Source organism: Pundamilia nyererei, unplaced genomic scaffold, assembly GCF_000239375.1.
Source record: "Pundamilia nyererei isolate P.nyererei 1_Seehausen unplaced genomic scaffold, PunNye1.0 scaffold00632, whole genome shotgun sequence".
Taxonomy (NCBI): domain Eukaryota; kingdom Metazoa; phylum Chordata; class Actinopteri; order Cichliformes; family Cichlidae; genus Pundamilia; species Pundamilia nyererei.
Genome location: NW_005188033.1, coordinates 46,001 through 53,677, shown reverse-complemented (window position 1 = coordinate 53,677; position 7,677 = coordinate 46,001).

The following is a 7,677-nucleotide window of genomic DNA, read 5'->3' as shown; positions in this document are numbered from 1 at the left end:
ACTTGAGACTTGAGGATAAAGACTTGAGACTTACTTGAGACTTGCAAAACAATGACTCGGTCCCACCTCTGATGATCTGCATGGATCAGAGGAACAGTGAGAAAACTTGGAGGAACCTTTAAGGAACAATGTGAAGACAGAAAAACAGGAAACACACTGCTGAGCTTCAGATTCAGAGTCTGAAACAGCAAGAAAACACTGCCAGTAAACACCATCCAACTATTTAGTGTGCAGTGTATATGTTGAGCTCTGAATGTGTGTAAGAGTCCAGCAGACAGTCTGAGCCTGTTTGGCTCTACTGAAGTCTGGATGTAGATCATGGAGGAATTTCTCACTTCAGGCTCTGATCCTGTTCTTACACACTGAGGTTTTGTCTCGTTTTCTTCATCCTGCTAAGCTGTTCGTGTTCAACACTACAGAGGGGACAAATCCACTCAGTGATTCAGTTTGTTTGGAGGAAGCAGCTCATCTGAGGTCATTTGATCATCAGGTTGATTTGGATTCATTGAACATGACGGTATTGCTTTTTGAAGTATGATCGTATTGATGGTCATAACCCAGACAGCTGCTCTGACTTTCTAGATTTCTTTCTTTCTCTTTATGTACCCCTAAATTACAACAACAGTCACCTCAAGATGCTTTAAACTCTAAGTCTGTGTGTCTCAGTCATCCAGGTCATGGTCGTCTAAGCAGTTTGGAAAAGAAGTGAACAAACATAGAGCATGCTGTGCAGAGCAGCGAGCAGTTCTCAGACCTCTACACTGGAGACACCAAGCAGCCACTTCATGCTCTCTCTTTCTAGTCCCTGTCAGGACTCTTGCTGCAGCATTTTGCATTAGCTGAAGGCTTTTCAGTGAGTTTTTTGGACATCCTGATAATAATGAATTGCAGTCGTCCAGCCTGGAAGTAATAAATGCATGAACTAGTTTTTCAGCGTCACTCTGAGACAGGATATTTCTAACTTTAGAGATGTTGCGCAAATGGAAGAACGCAGTCTTACATATTTGCAAGTGTTATCTGGCTTCATGGTTAAAGCTGGGTGTCATCTGCATAGCAGTGAACACCTGTTCAACCACTCGCACTGTGATGTGCATGAAAATGAAGCTCCACAGGCTGTTGGACAATAAGCGTTATAGTTTCAGTTGGTCCAGTTTAATGTGCAGCCATCACCTGAGGAATAATCAGCAGCACTGAGAGCGCGCTCAGCAACAAAACCATCGACTGGAATCAAAACCTTTATTTCACTGCTCTGTGCTTTAAATCAGCAGGTTAATGATTTGCTGCAGCATTCGTTTTCACAATAGTGTTCTTTTATAGATTTTTAATCCCTATCTGATAATTAGTCTCTTGTAGGTGGAGCTCGTAGGGATCATTTTTTGTGGAGTCATGTGATCCATCAAACACACCCTTTAGATTGGTCACATGCTGCCAGCACCGCCTCTTTCATGTGAACGTATGAGCAAACTCTGGGTTAACTTAGTGAGTTGGTAACCAGCCTCGTGTGCCTGCTTATCCTGCTCATCACACATGTTGGTTTGTACAACCTGACTGTAACAATGAAAGCAGTCTGTTCTTCACTGGGATTGGGACTGAGCCACGGTTGCCCCCATCGTTTTACACCAAATGCAACACAAAGGCGATTATTGTCACCACTGAACATGCTAACCTCACTATGGAGCCATAAACCTCTGTTCTTACAGTACAGGATGCTTTCATTAGATGAAAGCACAAACTACCAATATGCTCATATCTGGTTTCTTCACTTGGTCCCGATGCTAATAAACATTATACATGTCCTGATGGGAGCATGAATATCTGACCCACAATCATCATAATGCATCCTGTAACCAACATGTCTGTGTCGGCTCACAGAACAGAAAACACAAAGCATCTTTGCTGTGTCGGCTTCTATTTAAAGAAACAGAAACAACAAAAAACCTAAAACCAGCAGCTGCGGGGAAATTACACGTCTCCTGTATCATGAGCTGCACAGCCTTCGGATAAAAAATGTCTTGGAGAGCGGCCATGGTAGGAGAGGGCTGGGACAGGACAACACGTTCCTTTTACCAAGTTTCCCGCAGCCACAGGAACACCCCGCTTATGAAGAATAAATGTCAGATTTGTTAAAGCCTCTTAAAATGTTGTTTAATGGTCTGAGAGCAAGAATAAACACAGGATTCAAGTGTAGGCTTGACATACTACTTGGAATGGACGGTCTGAATATATATGAAAGCCTATATAGGAACAGATTTGTTGTGACACTGTTAAAGTCTAAAAATCTTTCTTACTGAAGCTCATCAGGGAAACAAAGACTTCAGACCCTCCCACTGTCTGCACAGAGATCTGCCAGAGACAGTGGTGCTATTCCACAGAGCTGATTGGTCAGTAGGTGGTGAGTTCATACCTGCTGATCTCTAATCAGTAATATGCAGAACACAGAGAGTGCTGAGGTCTGACCCTGTGAACTCTGGGTCACATTTGACTGAATGTTTAGAGATTTTCATTGTTTTTCAAAGGTCTCACAGAGGACACAGACTGGGCTGCTGTTTCATTTTCCTAAAAGCTGTTTTATTCATTTCTTTTCTTCCCTTGTGTTTCCTTACTTTGATTTACCAGAGAGGAGATTCGTTTGTAAGGGGGTAGAAGCTCCAGCAGCATTTATAATACAAAGACTGAAACATTTCACAGAGGTCAGAGTGACTTCAGAGTTATTTCTAAAGACGTCAGCAGATGCAGAGCTGTCTGCAGCTGGTCTGTGTCCAGAGGAATGTGTTTGTAATAACGAACAAACACGACTGCAAGTACTCAGCTTCATGCTTTAGAAGGCCACAGTGATGTGGACTCTTCAGCTGATGCCAAATCTGTGCACGAGGAGGAGGAGATGATCTTAGAGGAGAAACACAGCGCTACGATGGTCACACATCACACAGATTCAGCCTCACTCTGAGAAAACCATCAGACTGACAGCAGCAACTACACCTGCTCCATCAGTGATGGGAGAGCAAAGACTGACAGTCGTTCATTTACAGGTCAAAGGTCAGCAACAAACCCCAGCACCTGCTGTAGATACTGATGTCAGTACTGTAGGCAAAGGGCAGAGGTCAAACTGAAGGGAAGATTTCCTAAATAGACTCACCAGTAACATGTAGCTGAGAGCTAAACTCAGTGGAAACAGGATGTCTCTGCTACGACAGCTGCAGTCTTTACTGCAGGTGGAGGGCTACACTCACAACACTTACACACTGTGCACAGTGGAGAACAGGTGGACGCACACAGACGTGCAGCAGAAAGAGTTTCATAGTTTTGTCACAGTGTGTGTTCCTGCTGGCAGACAGCTGTAAACAACAACATGAATTTGTCTGTGAGAGTCCAGTCTGGTCACAGGCTCAGCTTCAGTGTGAGATTCTCTCCTTCCTCCTGCGTGATGACTGTTTCATCTGGGAACGACCTCGGGCAGCACTGCTGCATTATCTTGTTTAGATGTTGGGAAGGCCTCCAAACATGATCCACCCACGAGGCCAATGAGCACGAAGGGAAAGGAAACGTTTATCAAAGCAGAAAAACACAACACCATCCTGAGAGTGCAGCCATACTTCTCTCTGTGTGAGACACCTCCCGCTCAGCTGTTGCTTAGCAGCCGTGTTTACTCTGGCATGGAAACCAGAAACTGGGTTGTGAGCTGGACTCTGACAAACAGCAGCAGCATCGAGCAGCGTCACCATCAGGTTTCCATAATGCAGCAGAAGCACAACACCTAAAGTCTACCTGCAGGTGGTGCAGATTGTTTCTGTTGCGAGCATCCAGCTCAGCAGCAGCAGTGTTGAATAATGAGAAGGCAGCGTGGCAGCAGTGGTGTCTGCAGCAGGCAGCAGTGTGGCAGGATTTCAAACATGGTAACCTAATCAGGTTTGGGGCTCTGCAGCTTTAATCAGGCCTACATCGTGTTTACTCTGAGCCCACAGAGTCTCAGGGACTTCCTGTTGTAGCTGCAGCGTCTTCCTCTGATGTTGTGTAAAGTGCTGTTTGTGTGTGTGCACAGCAACAGAGAAGCTTTTGTAGAAAGTCATCTGTGAGCACCTGAGTGTGGTTTCATCTGTAGGTTGTCAGCCAGTGATAAGGCCTTCTTTCCCACTGTGACAGTTACACACGAGGAGCTGAGTTTGACACGTCAAACATGTCACAGTGTGCAGATGTTGTTGTGTTTAGAACAAACGTTCATGCCTGTGCTGCTGTGTGTCAAAGGCATCATCTCCTTCTGTAGATGTGTGAGGTACAGTGTGTGTGTGTGTGTGTGTGTGTGTGTGTGTGTTTCCAGCTGGAAACATGCATGTGTGGCTGATTACAGCCACACACGTGAGTGTCAGGATCACTCCCGTCACTTTTAACCACTTCTAGGCTGAAAGTTATTGTAAAAAGATGTGAAATGGTTTATTTCACAAGTGTGTGTACAGGGTGTGTGCGATCACGTGAGCTGGAAGTGTGTTAACTTTAACCTCAAGCATCAGTTGAGTGAGGGCAGCTGTGCGTGTTTCCTGCACCTCCTCCTGCTCATCAGAAAACAGAATGCAGACATCTGTCTTCCTGTCCTTCAGCCAACGCTCCTCCTGCTTGTTTGGCGTCCTATACTATATGTGCTGAACTGTTTTATCTCTTTAAGGAAGGATGAAAGAAATAAAAAAGAAACGGGGGGATCTCCAACTTTCTCTCATGATGGGTTAGCTGTGGAAATATCCAACAGTTACACTCCAGTGGATGCTCAGAAAACAGCTGCGGGTTATTATCCACCAGCCTTCTTCTAGTAGCTGACCTGCTGCTAAAATCTTGAAAATCTTGCACAAAATTGTCTGTCATTTATGATCCAATCAGCTTCAGTTTCTTCTGTGTCGTGTGACATCATCGAACCTGATAAATCTCAAAGTCTGATGACAATAAATGTACATGAAACTGATTAAGAATTAGTGTGAAATATTTAGAAACGTTGTGACAGGACATGACAGGGAAACTATTTCACGCTGATTATTCTTGCAGAAGTTTCCTTCACTGAGTATCCAGGCAGTCACAATAAGGTAGGTATGTGTTCATGTTTATGACCTCGCGTCGCGCCTCCGCACAGATAAAGACCTGATTCTAGTTTCCAGTCTGCTGGGCTCCAGGTGACAAAGGCTTCATTAACAGAGTGAGTGAGAGGGTCTCTGCAGACACCCACAGGCTCAGCGTCACGACCACACTCGCCCATAACGCTGCTCACATGTGCAGAAGCTGTTTCTTTATCCTCCAGCTCCAAAGAGCTTTGCACAGTGCACCCGAAACCAGCAGCAGGAAGTTATTCAGTCTTATATTGAAATCATCACCTGGTGTTTCATTTTTCTCTGATTTCTTTTTTATTATTATGGTCAAATAATAAAATTCTTCTTTGATTATTACATTTGTACACATCTGTGGAAATGTCTCTGGACTCTCCTCAGCAGTAGATTTACAGCTTTAAACAGAGAAACGTTTATTTCCCCAGAGATTGTTAAAATAAAAATCATTATTCTAAACATTAAGATTTAAGATCTATGGTTCCCATGGTGACAGCCTTCACCTCTAAGGGTTGAATAAATGTCTTGGATTGCTCTCAGGATCTGATGAGCTTCAGTCTCCACCAAAAATCTACGGAGCAGAAACTACAAGTAGAATTTATCTGATGTCAGTATCAGGATGAAACTGAGGCCAACCTGGAAATTCTTATTTTCACGTCTTTTCATTTAGTTGAACAAGAAGAATCATTTCTAATGATTTAAATGTTGAAATGAATGTAACAGAGAAATAAATGGATGACTAATGAAACTGAACTGAAGCTGTGCTGACACACTGAGGACAGACAGGACTCTGCATGCTGCGTTTACTGTCTGCTCAGGACAGCAGAGCACCGCTGCACACAGAAGGGTTACTGTCTGCTGTATTCATCACAGAACACTTCTATCAACATTGTTCACAGTTTATTTCTAATTTTTGTATATTATCATTTCACAATAACCATTTACTGGCTCTTAAAATTTAAGAAATATAGCTGCAGTTTGAAATGAGGTCATACTTATTTTATCAGACATTTGAATATATTTCTCATGTTTTAAATTATAAATAACACTTCTTTAAAAAGGTCCCGGTCAGCTTTCAGAGAGCTCACGCTGGGTCTGTGCAGCTGCACATGGCAGACTGCCACAGACCACCTCTGAGGAAAGAGGAGGTCGTTGAGCTTCCTCATAGGTTCACACCTGTTGATGAACTTTGTGGCGGCCAAAGTTCATCAACAGGTGTGAACCTATTCATTTCTGCTCTTCAATAGAGAAGAGATTTAAACTTTCACAAATTATGCCAATTGCAAAGCACTGAGTAAAATGTTGGGACACACCTTCTCATGTTTTTCTAGGCTTCTTACCTCCTCCTCTATGCTTCATGGTGGGAACCATGCATGTAGAAACCATCTGTTCATATTTTCTGTGTCGCACAAAAACACCTGAGTTGATGTGAAGACTGAAGGTTTCTACTGGTTGGGTTTGATTCTCATCCAGGTGTCTCTGGAACAGAAACCTGGGACCCTACAGAGTGCAATGATAGGTTACTACTACTTGCAGCATGCATACAAAATATAGTTAGGTACATACTGCATATGACTCCGTGGTTTCTTAAAGGAACTTTAAGAAACCACGGAGTCAAGATATCAGTAGCCATCACTGATTAAACCAAACATAAATGAAAAGCTTTCAGTGTATTTCAGTCTCACATAGTGAACAGGTTTGAAAGGTTTTACTCTTCAGTTTTTTTTAATCTCGGTTTTGTTTTTACATTTCAGATTTAGTGTGTGGAGCCAAGCCTCATGGCAGACTGCCACAGATAACACCTAAGAAAGGACAGACTGTTGAGTTTCCTCATAGTTTCACACCTGTTGATCAACTTTCTGTCAATCTTCAAATCCCTGCAGCTGTGTCAGCTGATCACTTCCTGTCCTGTGATTGGCTGAGCTTCTGGCCTTCTCTCAGTCAAACTGGAAACAGGGATTGAGACAGTGTGAGGGTTTGTGGAGTGCCACAGTGCTGTAATGAATACTGTAGTGGAAGAAGTTCTTTCACACTCTTCATCCTGGAGCTGCTTTATGTCCATGATCTGCATGGAAACACGTCTATGGAGAGGAAATCCAGCTGCTGAGGGTCACATCTGCATCATTGTGTGTGAGATCTTTGATCTGTGATCAAACATGAAGATGTTTGTGGTGTTTGTGATCCTCCTGCACGGTAAGTACACCTTCCTCTCTCTGCTCTCATCATCAGCTTTTCTTTCATCTCTCTCTCTTTAATGTGTTGAAGTGCAGCAGGAGCAGATTTCCATCAAACACTGGATTCTGATTCAGATCAAACTAACAATCCAAAGCAGCAACTTTCAAATCTCTGGATTCTTCTTGGTGCCTTTCAGATGAGCTCATGTTACAATCAGCTGCTGTGTGTGTTGTGCAGATCTCTCACCCTGCAGGCAGTCTTTGTCCTTTAAGCCTGAATCCTCTACCAGCGGCCTGGGAGCTTGAGGGTCCTGCGCAGTATCTTAGCTGTTCCCAGGACTGCGCTCTTCTGGACAGAGATCTCCGCTGTTGTTCCTGGGATCTGCTTGGGGCCACACACCTAGCTTGGGAGTCACCAGATC